Genomic DNA, 18,296 nt, shown 5'->3' on the forward strand with positions numbered 1-18,296 from the left:
GAGAGAGAATATATAGAGAGAAATCTCCCCTCCATTACTTCAGCCCCCAAATGCTAGGAGGGAAGAAGGGAGGGAGAGGGGGGAGAGAGTGAGAATATATATAGAGAAGTCTCCCCTCCATTAGTTCAGCCCCCAAATGCTAGCAGGGAGGGAGGGAGGTGGGGAGGGAGGGAAAGAGAGAGAAAGAGAGAGAGAGAGAATGAATGAATCAATATAGAGAGAGAGGTCTTCCCTTCATTGGTTCAGGCTCTCCACCCCCGCAATGCTTGCAATAGCTAGGGCTAGGCCATGCTGAAGCTAGGAGCCCAGAACTACATCCAGAATTCCCATTTTGGTGACAAGGACTCAAGTACTTCAGCCTTTACCTACTGCTTCTGAGGGTGTACATTAGCAGGGAGCTGGAATCAGGAGTAGAACCAGATCTTGAACTCATGCACTCTGATATGAGATATGCGTATTCTAAGCAACATCTTAACCATTGCAGCAAATGTCAGCACCTCACCTCCTCAAGATGCTTTTCAAAGAAAGACCTTATCTGAAAAAAAAAAATAAAGCCTTCCCACCACTAGAGAGGTGGCCTATGAACTTAGGCTTTCCCTACTGAATGATTTGGAGCACATACAAGGGAATCCCTTCCCTCTCCAGAAGGCTCATCCTGGCCCTGTTGCTTGTGGAAATGTAAACTGACCAGGCTCTTAAATTTTCTGAGCCTTAGGTTACATGACCGGGATACAGGGCTAATGCTCATGGAGTTATATTAAAAATGAGATACAGGGCCACAATATTGTGCAATAAATAGAAGTGATTATTATTAACTGGGAACTATGTATTATCTCATTTTTAAGCTCCTTTCCTGATAAGGATGGTAAGAGAAGATCTGACTAGCAGGTGTATCTTTCTGAAGGGAGGCAGGTATTGTGACTGGTGATATAGTAGAGGCAGAAGTTCAAGTCTTCTATTTGATAAAGCATGGTGTCCCTGGACACTACAGCTGGGCTTTTGGGAGTAGACTGATAGCAACCCCAGGAACCCAGAGTGGAAGTATTGAGTGCCAGAGAGACCAGCACAGGTCCCAGAAAGGCTGAAAAGTTCACAAGTTTATAGATAGGCTAGTGATATAAACCCAGAGAAGACATTGGCTTATGTTTATTTATTTTCATATGAGCAATCTTCAAATCTTTTTGCTTTCAGGTTTTATAAATTCATCTCTCCACCACTGCAGCCACAAGTCTCAGAGAAGCTAAGTCTCCATTGCTTGGTGAAGAGCACTGCATCTGTCACCTGCAACCCCACTCTGTGAATAGTCAGGACCACACCCCTTCCCCCTCTCCCTTAGAGATCCAGCAATGGTTCTGTAAAACCCAATCAGAACATCACTGCCATGATGCAACATGGGGAGCCTAGTTTATGTCCTAAACCTCGAACTTCACCTCTATGTTAGCCAAAGATCACATCCTCAATGTTTTGGTTAGCTATAGCTATGTAGCCAACCACCCAAATACAGTGCCCCCCCCCCAAAATATCCATTTAATTTGCTCATGATTCTAGGAGACAGAAATGAAGGCCCAGCTCAGCACTTGTGCCCTATGTGGGTCCTCTCGGGCCGTTGACTCAGCCATGTACATCTGGTGGTTGGGTCTAGATGGAAGACACAAGGAGGTTTCTGTCCCTTGTCTGGTGCCTGCTGCTCCTTCACGTGGCCTCTCTACACTTCTGACTTGCTCTTCTTCACAGCACGGTGGTCTTCAGGTAGTCAGACCCTACATGATGCTGGCTTCCCAGGGAGTACATGGCAAAGGCAGGAGCTGCAGACCTCTTAATACGCATACTCAAAAGTTACATGCCTCACAAATTCTGCATTTCAGTTGACCAAAACAAGTCACAGGACCAACTTGTGTTCAGAAGGAGGGTAAACAGAGCCCACTTCTCATGGGAGGAGGCCTAAAGAACTTACAGCCATGTTGCATCCTCTGCAATCACAGCAACCTTGCCTGCCCTCTAGTCTAAGCCGCAGGCGCTGCTCACGTCTGCTCACGTCCCTCCCGGCACCCTCAGTGTCTGCTTCAGGACATCTATCACAAGACAGGTGGATGCCGAGCTGTTTGCCTCTCAGAAACCTTATCTCAATGAGGGCAAGGAATGAAGGAAATGTGCTTAGACTCATTGTGTCCCAGTGCCCCATGCATTGCAGGCTCTCAGAAAACATGTGTTTGAAAACCGGAAAAAACCCTCATGGTGATAAGGCAAGAACACACTCAGAGAAGCCTCGGAACAACACAATAAAGTTCACAAGGTAGAATTCTTTGGAGGTAAAAAATGTGCGATAGTGCAGTAAGCCTTTGAAATCTGTCTTTTCGGATAGCAAATCTCTCATTAGCCATCTAGGAATCTCATACTTCCTGTCTCTCCTACTGTGGAAGAAAACATCTGGCACGTTCTGCCCGGCACCTCTAAACGTAAGTTTTCGAAAACTATCACCATTTTAAAAACTTTGCATTGCCATAAAATACATACAAAATGTCCTATCTTAACCATCTTCAAGTGTCCAGTTTTGTAGAGTTAAATTTTTTCACATGGTTGTAAAATCAAACTCCAGAATATTTTCTTCTTGCAAAACTGAAACTCTGTACCTATTGAACAATAGCTGCCATAACTCACTCTCCCCAGCCCCCGGCAAACACCACTCCACTTTCTGGTTCTGTGAATTTGACTATTCCAGGTCTCTCATTTTGTGGAATCTACAGTACTTGAATTTTCTGACTGTCTTATCTCATTTAGCACAGCGTCCTCAAGGCTTATTTGTGTTGTACTATGTGTCATAATTTCCTTCCTTTTCTATTTTATTTTAAGATTTATTTATTTATTTGAAAGGCAGAGTTACATAGAGGGAGAGGCAGAGAGATTTTCCAGCCACTGGTTTACTCCCCAAATGGCCACAACCACCAGGGCTGGGCCAGGATGAAGCCAGTAGCCAGGAGCTTCTTCTGGGTCTCCCTGGTGGTTTCAGGGGCCCAAGAACTTGGACCATCTTCTGCTTCTTTCCCAGCCACAGGGAACAGGATCAGAAGTAGAGCAGCTGGAACTTCAACCAGCACTCATATGGAATGACCGTGGCTCATATGTTGGCTTATGAGTATGCCTGGGTATGCCACAACACTGGACCCAGAATTTCCTTCCTTTTAAAGGCTGAATAATATTCAGAAGTAGCTATATTTTAAAACCATTGATTTAGTTTCCATTGTGAAAGTAAAGGCACCCATTTCTGAGAAGACTTGAGAAGAACAATGCCTAGAAACACTAAATTTATCTGCCCATCCATGTTACGTGGCCTCATTCTTCAATTTGGGCACCAAGAAGTTTATGTTGCCTTCTTTAATCAACTCAACAACCCTCCAGTGTGTCAAAATTCATCTGTGCCAGGCAGCAAAACGCTTGACAGAGATAAATGCTAATCTATCCTCAGGACCGACTGCAAAACTGGCAGAGCTCAATACAAAATGAAAATGCAGGGTGTTTTGTTTCAAAATCATCTAGAAATTTAAGATAGCAACAGCAAAGTATTCAATTAAACATGATACTTTTAGAGGTTCGTGGAAAATGTAATTAATAAGCCTGCACTTATTTTGGCATAAAAATATTTTGGGTGCAAATGCATGGATTTCAAAAATTTTGTTGTACCATGATAGAGTCATGATTTTAATTATAATTTTCCATACATTTTTAAATTAAGTATTTACATTTATTTATTTGAGAAGAAGAGTCAGAAACAGACACACAGAGACCTATTCACGCTGGTTCACTCCCCCAAATGCCCACAATAGCTAGGACTGGGCTAGGGTAGTAGCTAGGAGTGGAGAACTCAATCTGGTTCTCCCACATGGGTGGCAGGGACCCAAGCACTTGAGCATGACCGGCTGCCTCTCAGGGTGCACATTCAAACCTACCCACTCTTAAATGGGATGCAGTATCCCAAGCAGTGTCTTAACCACCTATGCTCAATGCCTTCCCCCTTAACATAGACTTTGAAGTTAGCATTGCCTCTACTGTAAGGGCTTCCCCAGAAAAATACTGACTTGGAATTTCTGCCTGTGTCTGAAACCCTCGTTTTTTCAAAATCACTAGACTGTCCTTGAAATGCAGCAAAGCGATGCCCTAATACTTACTAGGAAATCCTCTTGAGGCCCAGTTTTTGTGAATTATTATCTTATCCAAGTAGAATGAAATATCACAGGGTTGGTGATATATTCCAGCTACACAGGGCCCTGGAGGAATTCCCCAAATATCTTCTGGTTTACTAAGATATTTTATTATGGCTGACAGCTGAATTTATCAAGGCTTTTTATCATCTATACATATAATTAAGGGGATTTTAATCCTTTAATCTGATAATATAATGCTTTTTGATGAGGGTTTCCTTATATTGTACACCCTTACATTCCAAAGTTACACTTTAAATAGTCAGATGGGCACCAATTCGAGTCCCAGCTGCTCCACTTCTGATCCAGCTCCCTGCTAATGAACCTGGGAAAGCAGTGGAAGATGGCCCAAGTGCTTGGGCCCCTGCATCCATGTGGGAGACCCGGAAAAAGCTCTCTAACCCCTGGCTTCGCCTGGCCCAGCCCCAGCCGTTGAAGCCATCTGGAGAGTAACCCAGCAGATGGAAGATCTCTGTCTCTTCCTCTCTGTGTAACTCTGACTTTCAAATAAACAAATCTTCCAAAAAAATGGTCAGATGGTGTTAGTCCTTTACAATTGTGCTGTATTTATTTGGTAATGCCTAGGACTGTCGTTCATATTTATAAGACTGGTCTATCATTTCTTCTTGTCTCTTTTTTCATTAGGTATTACTATTAAGGTTATGTTGTTTGGTAAGATGAATTAAGGGCTTTGTGTTTTCTGTGATCTGCAATAGTTTAGATAATACGGAAACTTTGCTGCTCTTTAAAGGTAACACAGAAGTTTTTTCATAGTTAACATCTAAATTCCTGTTCAGTCTCCTTCCTGGCAATTAATTAGTTTATTCAAGTTGTTTTATGTCTCCTTGGAACCAGGTTTGACATTTCTATTTTTCTAAGCCGACTTCCTCCAGTTCTCATTTGTTTCCGTGGAGCTGAATATTACAGCTGCTTGTAATTCCTTAGTCATGTCGGTGCTGGTGAATATGTACATCTTTCTCATTCCAATTTTTCTGTATCATTTACAGAAAATGTGAATTTTTAAAGAGGAAGATCCTTTTAAAAGAATCTGGCTCAAAAGAAGTTTATCTTTTCTATCCTTTCAAAGAATCAATCTTCTGATTTGTTTTACTTTATATTTCTTTATATTTTCTGATTATAATTAATCACTTTTAGCTTCTGTCTTTATTACTTCACTCTTCATACCTTTTAAAAGAATATCTGTGGTGTTTACCTAATTTATTAAGATGAGTACCAAGTTTTTTATTACTATTGTTTTAGCCTTCTTTGGTTTTTTATTTCTTTTTCTATAGGATCAACAATTGTCAGTCCTCAGGGGCCTTTTCTTCCTTCCTTCCTTTCTTTTTCTCCTTTCTTTCTTCCTTCCTTCCTTCCTTTTTATGACTTAATTATTTGAAAGTCAGAGTGATGCAGAAAGTACAGAGATTTTGCATCCATTGGTTCACTCCCCAAACAGCCTCAACAGGTGGGACTGGGCCAGGGCAAAGCCAAGAGCTAGGACTCTATATGGGTCTTCCTGATGGGAGGCAGGGGTCCAGGTACTTGGGCCATCTTCTGCTGTTTTCCCAGAAGCATTAGGAAGGAGCTGGAGCAGAAGCACCCCCTGTGGCACAGCGCCAGCTCCTAGACTTTCTTCTTTGGGCATTAATGTGTACATGGTTATAAAATTTCTTTGGAATACAATTCTCGAAGTTTCTTTTCTATTTTACATAAAATATTCTCCTCTTCATTAAATTCTACATGTTCATAATCTGTTTGATTTTTCTCACTAACTTTTTCACAAATGAGTGTTTCTTAATTTACACATAATTAAAATATTTAATTATTTTTTATTTATATCTAATTTTATTGTGTAATGATCAAAACTTCTTTAAAATTTTTGGTATGAGGCTTTATTTAAAATCTTAAAACTGTTAAAATCTTAAAATTTTGTTAGATGTTTTTATTTGAGACTAAATACCAAAAATTTTTTTATAAATAATCCATAGACATGTGAGGAGAAAATCTTACTTGAAGGATATAAAGACCGTGTCTACTGGGAGCCGGCACTGTGGTGTAGCAGGTAAAGCGGCAGCCTGCAGTGCCAGCATCCTATGTGGGCGCCAGTTCAAGTCCCAGTTGCTCCACTTCTAATCCAGCTCCTTGCTAAAGAACTTAGAAAGCAGCAGAAGATGGCCCAAGTGCTTGGGTCCCTGCCTCCCATCTGGGAGACCCATATGGAGTTCCAGCTCCTGGCTTTGGCCTGGCCAGCCCTGGCTGTTGAGGCCATTTGGGGAGTGAACCAAAGGATGGAAAATCTCTGTCCTCCCTGCATCACTATCGTTCTCACACAAATGCTTCTCATTTTTAGGGCGTTAAGAAGGTAGAGACTAAAGGAGTTGGGAGGCCCCCATTTCCCAACTGACCTCTCTTAACATGGCTCACCCACTTCCCCTTCCATTTTCAGGTGCCTGCTGGGCATCAGGCAAGGGGCTAGGCACCAGGACATGGAGCATGGATGAGACCTTGGAACAGGCACATCAGTAAACGCTGTCAGGACAATGTGGGACATGTGGTGACAGGGCCCAGCGAGGACACACAGAGGGTAGTTGAGTCTAGCATGCGAACGCATGGGAGGTTTCTCAAGGAGACTGCCTTGTGTTTGGCCACTAAGATGCATCCCATTCCTCACAGTGTTCTTGTGTTTTACACAGTGCTTATAAGCCACCTGATTTTTGTTCTTCTTCTTTTTAATTTTTTTTTTTTTTTTTTTTTTTTTTTTTAGTTTGAGAGAGAGAGTACTGCCTACAATGGCCAGGCCAAAGCCCTGGGGCACTCAATCCAGGTCTGTCAGGTGCATGTCAGGGACCCAATTATTTGAGTCATCATTGCTGCCCCCGAGGAGCCACATCAGCAGGAAGCTGGAGTCAGGAACCAGAGCTGGGTATCAGTTGGAGGCACTCCTATGTGACCCATGTGTCTTCATTGGCGTCTTAATGGCGAGGCTAAATCCCTGCCCCTTTCTATTCTTTTAAAATGAGAGGAATCTATGATACATATAATATGACATGTATGATTATATCAAGTGCCTTAGCTTGCTTGGACTGCTATAATAGGACACCATGGACGTGGTGACTTACAAATGACAGAAAATTTATTTCTCACAGTTCTGTGGTCTGAGAAGTTCAAGATCAAGCCCTGGCAGATTCTGGGTCTGGTGGAGACTCATTTCCTGGCTCACGGAGGGCTCTCTTCTTGTTGCGTTCACACATGGCAGAAGGGGCAGGGAACTCTCCAGGGCCTGCACTGATGTCAATCATGAGGGCTTTGCTCTCACGACCTAGTCAGCTCTCAAAGTTACCAACTCCTAATGCAGGAGCCCCTTGCTTATCCATGGGGGAATATGTTCTAAGACCCCCCTGTGGATTCCTGAAACTGCAGGTGGCATGCACTCCATATACTAGCACTGGGATATATATAAATATCATAACGTCAACCCGATAACCAAGATGGCAACTCAGTGACCCCTGGGCAGGTAGCACATACAGCATGGTTACGGGGGGCAAAGGGATGGTTCATGTGCCGGGTCCACAGTGAAGCAAGATTTCATCATTCTACTCAGAACAGCACACAATTTAAAACTTACAAACTTGTGTATGTCTGGAATTTTCGTTGAATATTTTCAGATCACAGTGAACTGTGATAACTGAAAACCATCAAAAGTGAAACTGTGCTTGGGACAGTGGGACTACTGCACCATCATATTGAGGATTGGGAGTGAACATATGAAGTGTGGTGAGACATGGACATTTAGTCTGTAGCATAAAGAGTGCTTTTTTCTTCTTGCTAGTGATACACTTTTATCTGATATGATTAGATTTTCTGCTCGGAGACCTTTGTAAAAGTGTTCAACAGTTGCTAGAATTTTTTCTCTCACCACTGAACTTTCTGGAAGGAGACTTGTATCACCCAGATCAGAAATGCTCCAGGTTGTCACATGTGGAAATGAAAGTGACCCTTTCACAACTTTACTGAGCCAATAATGAATACATAGGTCAAAATGAGACTTGTCTAGTTATCCCAGACTAAGATCTTTTATTAGAACTATCAAGCTGTCACTAATCAGAAGTGGTCTATTCTGTATTTACTATGGAACACTTTGTGATATTTAACCTATCCAGAGAAATCATCAGATATCCTGTCCTCTCCAATAGCTGCTGGTCCTCCTGTCATTTCATAGTTATTTTCCCAGATTTTTTAAAGCATTTATCTCTAGGCCATCAGAATTCCTGACTTCCATCTTTTACTCCACTGGCCTTCATTCTTTAGTGACACAGCAGGTTAAGTTCGGCTTGGTATGCCCACATCCTAGATCACAGTGCCTAATTCAAGTCCCAAGTGCTCCACTTCTGATCTAGCTCTCTGCTAATGCACAGTGAAGGCACCGGATGATGGTCCAAGTACTTGGGCCCCTGTCACTCACATGGGGAATCCAAGTGGAGTTCCTGGCTTCTGGCTTTGGCCTGGCCGAGCCCCAGCTGTTGTGGGCATTGAGGAGTGAACCAGTGGATGGAAGATCTCTCTTTCTGTCTCCCCCAGTCTCTCTGTGACTCTGCCTTTCAAATAAACAAAAAATAAATCTTCAGAAAAAAGAATTCCAGATGTGAAGTCTGGCTGCATGGAGAATGGGCAGCGGGGGTTTTGGGAGAGTGCTGAGGAGAGGAGCGTGCCTACCCTCATCACCTGGCTGCCTACCATCTCCTCACCGGCCTGCTGGGCCTTTGTCAGGCACAGTGTGACAGGGATGCTGGCGTTTTTGCCTGAGGCATGGGTACAAACTACCAGCTGGGCGCAGGGCAGGATGAGGGTGTCTAGAGTTCTGTGGAGATGACAGGCACCGGCTGGAGACCCCTGGGGTCCTGTCTGTGTCCTGCATGGCCGGTACACAGCTTGACAGTGAAAGACAAGAAATGGACCCTGCCCCAACACCCTTCCACACAGAGCAGGGAAGCAGTGACTACAACAGACTCCGGCAGCCTCCCTGAGCCCGGAGCACCATTGCCTCTCCTTTCTCCCATCCGCAGAACAGAATCTCTTTGCCTCTGTTTCTTCTTCCTTTCTGGAATCACTGTGGGGTGATGTGGGGGATGGAAGCAGGGAGGGTGTTTTGTCAGAAGGAACACGGCTCACCCAAGAGCAGCATGGTTACACCTCTCTTCCTCCATCCCTACCTCCCAGGGCCTGGCTGATCCTCACCTATCACGAACCCAAACTTCCTCCCCTGGGGGTTTGGTGCCCACACTCTGAGGAGCTAGGCCTCCATCAATTCCACCCCCCCAGTCACATGCCCTTCCTCCTGTTCCTGATGATCCACAAACAGACAGATGGTGCAGTCGTCAGACCCAGCAGCCTGGGCTCCACCTGCGGGAAACTGGAGAAGGGGCAAGCCCACCTGGCCATGGACAAAACCAAGACAAATATTTGGCTCTGAACAGATGTCCATGGAACAAAAATGACAATGATCCTCCACTTGACCAAGAAAAAAGCCAACTGGCCATTCTCCCATAAGAACAAAGCACAGCCCTGCCCCTTGAGTGTTGCTGGGTATCTGCCCATCCAACCAGCCTCACCTACAGCAAGGACCTGAAACCTGGAAGGGAAGCCTGCACAAGGAGGGCGTTGGGGAGAGAGGACAGAGGGTTTTAGAAACAAACTTACAGTAATACTGAGGGCAGAAGGAGAGGGAGAGACGATTGGAGGGGCAGAGGCTGGTCCTGAAAAAGCAAGCAGCAGCTTGTGCAGTGACTGGGAACACAGAAGAGTTTTTTTTTTTTTTTTAACTTGCAAAAGATTATGCAGAGTGGCATCTCTTAACTTTGAATAAATTTAGAGCTTTCTAAAACAGGCCTCTTGTTTTCTAGATACTTTCTGCTTCTTTTTGAGTGAGAACCTGCTGTGTGCCAGGCACTGTTGGGAAGGGTAGAATAAATTCATGGCTATGAACCTGGAGTCAAGGCTATGACTGCAGTGACAGCAGGATGTCCTGGGGTGCTGGTGTGTGCCAGTCAGCCGCTCATGGGGCTGTCCCAAGTTCTCTTCAAATGTAAACAGATAAAAATGGAGAAAAGAGCTGATTGAGTTTTTGTTTGGGTGTTTATGTTTTGGGGATCACTGGCTTTAAAAAAATGCTGCTGCATAATCCAAGAGTAATTGAATGGATCTTTTGATATTCTAATCCCAAACCAAGAGTTCTGAGTATAATTCATTTCTACAAATGCTTACTGAGCTGCTAGGATCATTTTTTATTTGTTGCCATGTTTGTTTAAAGATGATTAATTATACAATAATTCTCTCTTTTTAAAAAGACTTATTTGTTTATTTGAAAGTCACAGTTACACACAGAGAGAAGGAGAGGCAGAGAGAGAAAGGTCTTCCATCTGCTGGTTCACTCCCTAGTTGGCCGCAATGGCTGGAGCTGTGCCCATCCAAAGCCAGGAGCCAGGAGCTTCTTCTGGGTCTCCCATGTGAGTGCAGGGCCCCAAGGACTTGGGCCATCTTGTACTGCTTTCCCAGGCCATAGCAGAGCTGGATCAGAAGTGCAGCAGCCGGTTCTCGAACTGGAGCCCATATGGGATGCCGGGACTGTGGGTGGCAGCTTTTCCCATTTCCCATTTCCGGTCCAGCAAGCTGAACTTTAAAAGAAAGGCTGACTTCCAGCTTGGAGAGATATTTCCATGAAAAATGTGCACGTAACTTAAGATGTAAAATTGTTGTTCAGACAGTGGAAAAACTTCATCCAACTTCATCCTCATCTTCATTGTCTTTTTCTCGTTTTCAAATATTTGTCGAACTTCAATTATAAAACAAAGAAATTTTAATATGTTACCTATTTGGGAGGCAGAGAGAGCAGAACAAGAGAATGAGAAAGAGATCTTCCATCCACTGGTTCACTCTCCAAATGCCTGCAACAGCAGGGGCTGGGACAGGCCAAATCCTCGATCAGGGAATTCAGTCCAGGTCTCCCACATGAGTGGCAGGAAACCAGTTAATTGAGCCATCACCACTACTTCTCAGGATCTGTGTAAAAGGGAACTTGGAGTCAAGAGTCAGAACTGAGTAGCAAACCCAGTTACTCTAATGTTGGATGCCAGCATCTTAACAAGCTACTTAACCATTAGGCCAAATGCATGCCCCAGAACAAATGTTTTTAATTCTTATAACCTGCTGAAGCACTTATACCCTTCTGCTTAGAAGGAAATTCAGCCTCCAGGTAACTCAGTTGTCTCCAAAACCATACCCCTAACTAATGTGATGTATTAAAGTGGTAGATGCAGGAGGAAGCTCCTGGCTCCTGGCTTTGGATTTGGCTCAGCTCTAGCCATTGCGGCCACTTGGGGAGTGAACCAGCAGATGAAAGGTTTTTTTCTCTCTGCCTCTGCCTCTGTATCTCTGCCTTTCATATAAATAAATAAATCCTAAAAATAAATAAATAAATAAAGTGATAGACAAATTTTCTCTGTGAAGGGCCAGATAGTAACAATTTTGTTTTGTGGGTCATATGGTTGTCATTGAAACTCTCAATTCTGCTTCTGGAGGGAAAAAGAAGGCATAGCAACACATAAAGAAGACCATGGCTGTGTTCCAGTGCAACTTTATTTATAGATGCTGAAATATGAATTTCATATATTTTTCATGCACCAGGAAATATTCCTATTTTGGTTTCTTTCCAAATCATTTAAATATGTTAACATTATTCTTGAGGTGTTTACAAAAAAAGGCAGCAGGAGAAGTTTGGCTCAGGGTGCTATAGTGGTAAACCTCTGACTTGTTATGTCTCAACTTAGAAAAAGTCGGCATAGACCTCCAATATTGAACAGAGGGAATCTTAGTGGTCAACAGTCAGTGATGAAGGTGCACACATTGGTGCCAACAACCACTATTTACAGTGGAATGACCACGTGCCTCCATCCTATGCTTTACTCAGATCTCTCATGTCATCTTTGTAGCAACTCCGTGAATTGGGGTCGGCATTATGGCATAACTGGTGAAGTCGCTGCCTGCAATGCCAGCGTCCCACATGGGCAGGGTTTCCAGTCCCTGCTGCTCTACTTTCCATCCAGCTCCCTGCTAATGTGCATGGGAAAAGCAGCAGAGGGTGGTCCAAATGGTTGGGCCCCTGCACTTGCAAGAGAGACCCCATGAAGTTCCTGGCCCAGCCCCAGCAGTTGAAGCCATATGGGGAGCCAATCAAGAGATAGAAGATGTCTCTCTCTCTCTCTCTCTCTCTCTCTCTCTCTCTCTCTCTCTCCCCCCCTTCCCTCTCTTTAACTCTGCCTTTCAAATAAACAAATCTTTAAAAAAAAAAAAAAAAGCCTCTGTGAATTGCAGTTACCCAGGAGTTTCCTCTCTTTACAGATGCAGAAATCGAGCCTTGGAGATGTTAAGGAGCTTGCTCAAGGTCACAGAGTTTGTGATTGTGTGTGACTCTGAATTCAGGGCATCTAAAACGCACAGGGCTGAATGTCTTTTACCCTCTCCCCTCTCACGTTTTTTAAGCATTAAGTATTTTTTTTATTTTAAATTTATTTACTTTCTAAAACATTAAAAACATTTTATTAACAATAACTGTACATATTTATGGGGTAACGTGTAATATTTCTGTCCATACACAGTGTGTCTTCCCAGTGAAGGGGACGACTGACAGAACGGGAGAAAGTGTTTGTAGGCTACTTGGCCCTTTCACTCTTGTCCCCAGCCTGGCAGGCCTCTCCTAGCGCCTTATCTAAAAGGCCTGCTTCAGCTTCAGCATTGCCCAGTACTTTGAATGCTTTCCTCCAGATCTCTTCTGGAACCCATGCATCCTTCAGGTCTTAACTCAAATGTCACCTGCTTAAAGAGGTCTTTCCTAGTCACCTGTGCACACATATGCACACACACACACATGCACAAACATAATCTGACGTTCTCCTCATCCTGTACCAGCTTCTGAAATTGTCTTTGTTCATCTATTTTCTTTTGTCTCCATTAGTTTGCAAGCCCTTGACCTTGTCCATCTTTTACCATTGTCCCATTTCTGCAACACTTGATACACAGTAGGTATTCAACAAGTTATAACTCCATATTTGATTCCACATTTATTAAGCAACTTTCAAATTCCAATCTATTCTCATCTGTTAGGAGGCACTTAATATTCATACGAAATTCTAGAAGTGAATTTTTGTAAAGATTTATTTATTTATTTATTTGAAAGGCAGAGTTTCATAGAGACAGAGATTTTCTATTTTCTGGTTCATTCTCCAGATGACTGCAATGGCCAAAGTTGGTCCAGGCCTAAGCCAGGAGCCAGGAGCTTCATCCATCTCCCAAATGGGTGTGGGGCCCAAACATGTGGGCCATCTTTCTCTGCTTTAACAGGCATATTAGCAGAAATGTGGATCAGAAATGGAGCAGCCAAGACTGGAACCAGCACTCACATGGGATGCTGGCATCACAGGTGGCTGCTTAACCCATTATGCCACAATATGCCCCTATTCACTCATTTATTTGAAGGGCAAAATGACAGAGAGGAAGAGACAGAGATGGAGAGAATGTCTACCCACTGGTTCATTCCCCAGGTACCCACAACATCCACATCTGGGCCAGATATTATTGGACAGGTCCTGTGCTCACACACAATTACTGATGTGAAAAAAGGACTCATATCTGAGAAAGAACATTTATTATTACCACAGGCCTTAGGAGAAAGGGGCATGTCACACTGAGGCCCAAATCAATCTCCCCACAGAGAGAGAGGTTTGGAAATTTATGGAGTTAGGGTAATTGGGGTGGAACTGAATGAAACAAAGCAATAGAATATGGTCGGCGCAGCAGCTCAATAGGCTAATCCTCCGCCTACAGCGCCGGCACACCGGGTTCTAGTCCACGCTGGGGCACCAGATTCTGTCCCGGTTGCTCCTCTTCCAGTCCAGCTCTCTGCTCTGGCCCGGGAGTGCAGTGGAGGATGGCCCAAGTGCTTGGGCCCTGCACCCGTATGGGAGACCAGGAGAAGCACCTGGCTCCTGGCTTTGAATCAGAGTGGTGCGCCGGCCACAGCGGCCATTGTGGGGTGAACCAACGGAAAAAAGAAGACCTTTCTCTCCGTCTCTCTCTCACTGTCCACTCTGCCTGTCAAAAAAAAAAAAAAAAAAGGCAGCAACAGAGACCCAAGTATGTGGACCATCAGTTGCTGCCTCCCAGGCACTTCAGTAAAAAACTGGATTGGAAAAGGAGCCAAGACTCAATCTCAGGCACTCAGATATGGTATATAGGCATCTTCAGTAGTGGCTTAACCTGCTGTGCCACAATGTCTACCCCCTACAGTTAATTTTAAAAAATTAAGCCAAGCCAAGCTGTTGCTAGTTCAGGGATCCTATCGCTACACTCAATCACTTGCAAGCAGCCTTTACTATTTTTGCCATAATCGGGTGATTTCTATGAAAGAGACTCAAGGCAAAACATAAACAAGCACTTGACAGAGGCTGAGGACCTGTGAAATGGCAGGATTTTACAGCAGGTGGGCCTACCCCTCACTTCATTTGTGTGGATTCAGTGTAGGCCTTTAGCATGTAGGAAATTAAAATTTTACTCTTTGGAACTTTCTGGAATTTGTTTTGGAAAATTTCCCAGCCGAGGTGGTTAAATCTGCAGATGTATAATGCACAGATGTGGAGGACTGGCTGTACCATCTTGTTATTATTTACTTAATAATTTTTGCTAAATGTGTGCATTACAAAAACTTAAAGACATTGTAAAAGGAAATTTTATGTGGTATCATAAAATGAAAAAGCATGTGCCACAAGTAAAAAGTAACTAAAAATAAAAACAACAGAAATAAAAAGGATATCCTTAAATATAGTTTGATGCTATCACCTGCTGGGGGGTGGTAGCTCTTGTTAAAAGGATGATTAGCAAGTGTTAAGGACCCTCTTCTCCTAGATTTAATCAGGATGATGGAAAGCAGTGAGCCATTGAATTTAGTACAATCAGTGTCCTACTTCATGGCAGGCCCACTGCACTTTGAGGAAGCGTCCTGGAGATGACCACCTGGTTGGAAGGATTCCTTCAACTTGTACTTTGGGTGCAGGGGCTGGTGTAGGTGGAAGGGTGGCCTGTGCAAGCATTTGGGAGGTGGGTGTGGTATCGGTTTGGGTGAGCAGGTATCTTTTTCCGAAGATGATATATTAGGGCTTCCTAACATCTCTGGCCTCACAGATAGGAATCAAGTCTAGGCCTTGGCTCCTTGGCTATGGGACGATCTGACTGCAGCCCCACACTTACTCATATGGATATTGAAGAAGGAAAAAACATGCTTTTTTTTTTTTCCTCTGTTCTTTCTACTAGAAATGTTTATCATGGACAAGCAGAAGAAAAAAAAAACAAAGCTAAGAACAGAGGAGTTTCTGCACAAGTAGATGTCTGTCTAATCTAGTTTTTCCCTTTGAATTTAGCTTTTGCTGATCGCCATAGTTACCCTCACTAACTCTAGTGGACCATGTAAAGGGAAAATTAATTTATGAATGAGACCCTGTAGTATAAAGGACTCTGTATTTGCAAGTGGGAAACCTGTAATCTGATTGTTCAATACTTTTTAGCTGTTAGAATCACTGTGACTGTTATACACCATCTCCTGTCATTTCTCATTTTCCTTCCACCTTCCACCTTTGCCCTCAGCCCCTTGTAAATTAGCTATCCTGATGTGGACTAGCCTAAGGGGTCTTCATGGCTCCTTCATAAGTCAAGAACAGCACTTCATTCCCTCCTGAAAAGCAGGGGCCTGGACTAATTAATCTCTTGTACCCACCAGTACCTTGTTCACAGAATCCACAAATTAGAGAAAACCAACTGTCCATTGGTACCTGACTCCTGGACTGGAAGCAAGCATGAGATATTCCAGTGTTTGAGCCGGTAGCCAACACGACAAATTGAGATTTATAGACCATCAACTGTGTATCGTAATGATGATGATGACAAGGAATTTTCACTGAGTATTTACTTCTCACAGGAACCTCATGTGTTAGTTTTTATCCTTGGTTCCACTTTAAAGAGGTAGAAACTGGTATGCATGCAGAGAAGTCACATCATTGGTGCACGGCACACAATCAAAAGTAGTGGCAAGGATTTTGCATTCAGCCCATCCAAAGGGATGGGCTACCAAGAGGTCTAGGAGACCTGGGGGTGACTGGGTGATGGAATCTGGGTGATGGTGTCTGGGCAGTTACTGAACTGCGTACCTTTGTTAAAATTCATAAATCCATACACATGGGGAGGATGAATTTTACTCTGTGTAACACATTAATAAACTCAGTTTTAACAACAACCGAAAACCAACAGCTAAGGAAGAGAGGGAGGGAGTTGAGGAGGAAGGAAGGAGGGAAGGATTCTCCATGGAGCAGGCTTGGCATCTGGAGACCAAGAAGACTCCCTGTGAGTCCTGAGCAGCGTGAGCCCCCAAGCCATCCAGAGAGCCACCAACCCCAGTCTCTGTGTCCACAGCCTCGGAGAGAAGAACAAACACTTCAAGGGAGGGAGCTTCTCTCTTCCTCTGTGTCTGTGCCTCCCTGCAGCAGCTGTTTCCCGGGCTTGTCCCTGCCCTTGGCCCTTGGTTCATGCTCTCTTAGGAACATGGCCTGTTCTGGTAGACACAGTACTGGCTGCCGAGAGCTGAGGCTGAGGACTGTTTGATCTCACCTTGGTTTCACCAAAGCATGAAATTCAGGCATGAGACTCGCAGGAACCTGAGGTTTCTGGTGGAGAGTTGGCCCATATTGATCTAAGCAAATGGATGCCTGGATAAGCACTGTTACCCCCAGCAGTCTGACCAGAATGGCTGAAAAAGCATCCTGCCAGAATGAACTAGAAAGTACTGGGTTCCCCTGCCAGCACCCAGATTTCCATTTTTTTTCCTCATTAGCACAAAGAGAATTACCTAATCCCAGCCTGTTTATTTCATTCTAAATTACAGTCCCAAGGCCTTTGCTGAGTTGTCATTTTCAGGAGATCAAAGTGTTTGCTAGACAGAGCTGATTGATTAGCAAGCTAACAGACCATTTGATCTCCTTTGTGTACCCAGAAACCTCCCACCCCATTTTACTTTTCAGTGAATAACTTATGATTTGTGCAATTTACATAGGCTTTTTAAAGTTGGCCTTTCTTCTAGGTAAAATGGTGATCACACATAACGCTGAAGGTGAGTAGAAAATAAGTAAAGGCTCAAAGGCAAAAGTCACTTAGCAAAGTTGTTTGTTCACTCAACTCAAAATAATCAAGGTGAACAAAACAGACAAAAATAATTTGCCTGGTGAAAGCAGCATTCTGCTGAGCTGCATAGCTAAATACACTGTAGAATAGGTTAGAAGTTGGTAGAGCAATGTCAAACAGGAGGGCATGGCTGTGGGGCCAGGCCCCAAGGTGGGTGAAAAGGTGACGTTTCAGCAGACTTGAGGGCAACACCGAGGTAAGCCACACAGCTTCTAGGGAAGAGAATTCCAAGTCGAGGCAACAGCCAGGCACCAAGAAGGGGAAGACCTGCCTCCTTCCAGAGGCAACCAGGAGGCCATTGTGTTGTCCTGTGATCTGACTTCCATCTGAAAGGATTGTTTTTGGCTGCTTGTGAGGAAGAATATCACATAGGGTGTGTTAGGTAGGCATTGCAGGGAGGTGAGGCCTGGTGAGACATGGCCAGTGCTGGAAAGAGTGTGGAAAGCCAGCCATTAGCATTTTCCGACAGATTCAACGTGGCATGGGGGAGCCAAAGTGACCAGTGATGACTGCGAGGACTTGGGCCTGAAAGGAAGGATGATGTTGCTGGTACAAAGGCAAGGGAGACAGGTTGGGCATGGAGAGGAACTTGGATTTCAGTTCTGGGCCAAGTGTTGGGCTGGAATGTTGATTTGGGTAGGGCTGGGCAGCTTGATTTTTTTTTTAAGATTTATTTATTTATTTGAAAGGCAAGGTTACAGAGATGCAGAAGCAGAGGGAGAGAGGTCTTCCATCCGCTGGCTCACTCCCCAGATGGCTGCAATGATTGAAGCTGAGCCGATTTGAAGCCAGGAGCTTCTTCCAGGTCTCCCACGTGGGTGCAGG

General features: G+C 44.0%; 1 protein-coding gene across 1 annotated transcript in view; it reads left to right on the plus strand.

The window, feature by feature from the left end:
• Positions 1 to 2,249: 2,249 nt before the first annotated feature.
• Positions 2,250 to 18,296, plus strand: part of GCM1 (glial cells missing transcription factor 1) — a 66,116-nt gene continuing 50,069 nt past the window's right edge. Inside the window, exon 1 of the mRNA XM_002714506.5 lies at positions 2,250 to 2,456. The gene's annotated coding sequence lies outside the window, so the exon portion shown is untranslated. The remainder of the gene's footprint in view (positions 2,457 to 18,296) is intronic.

The sequence above is a fragment of the Oryctolagus cuniculus genome, chromosome 5 (genome assembly GCF_964237555.1).
Source record: "Oryctolagus cuniculus chromosome 5, mOryCun1.1, whole genome shotgun sequence".
NCBI lineage: Eukaryota > Metazoa > Chordata > Mammalia > Lagomorpha > Leporidae > Oryctolagus > Oryctolagus cuniculus.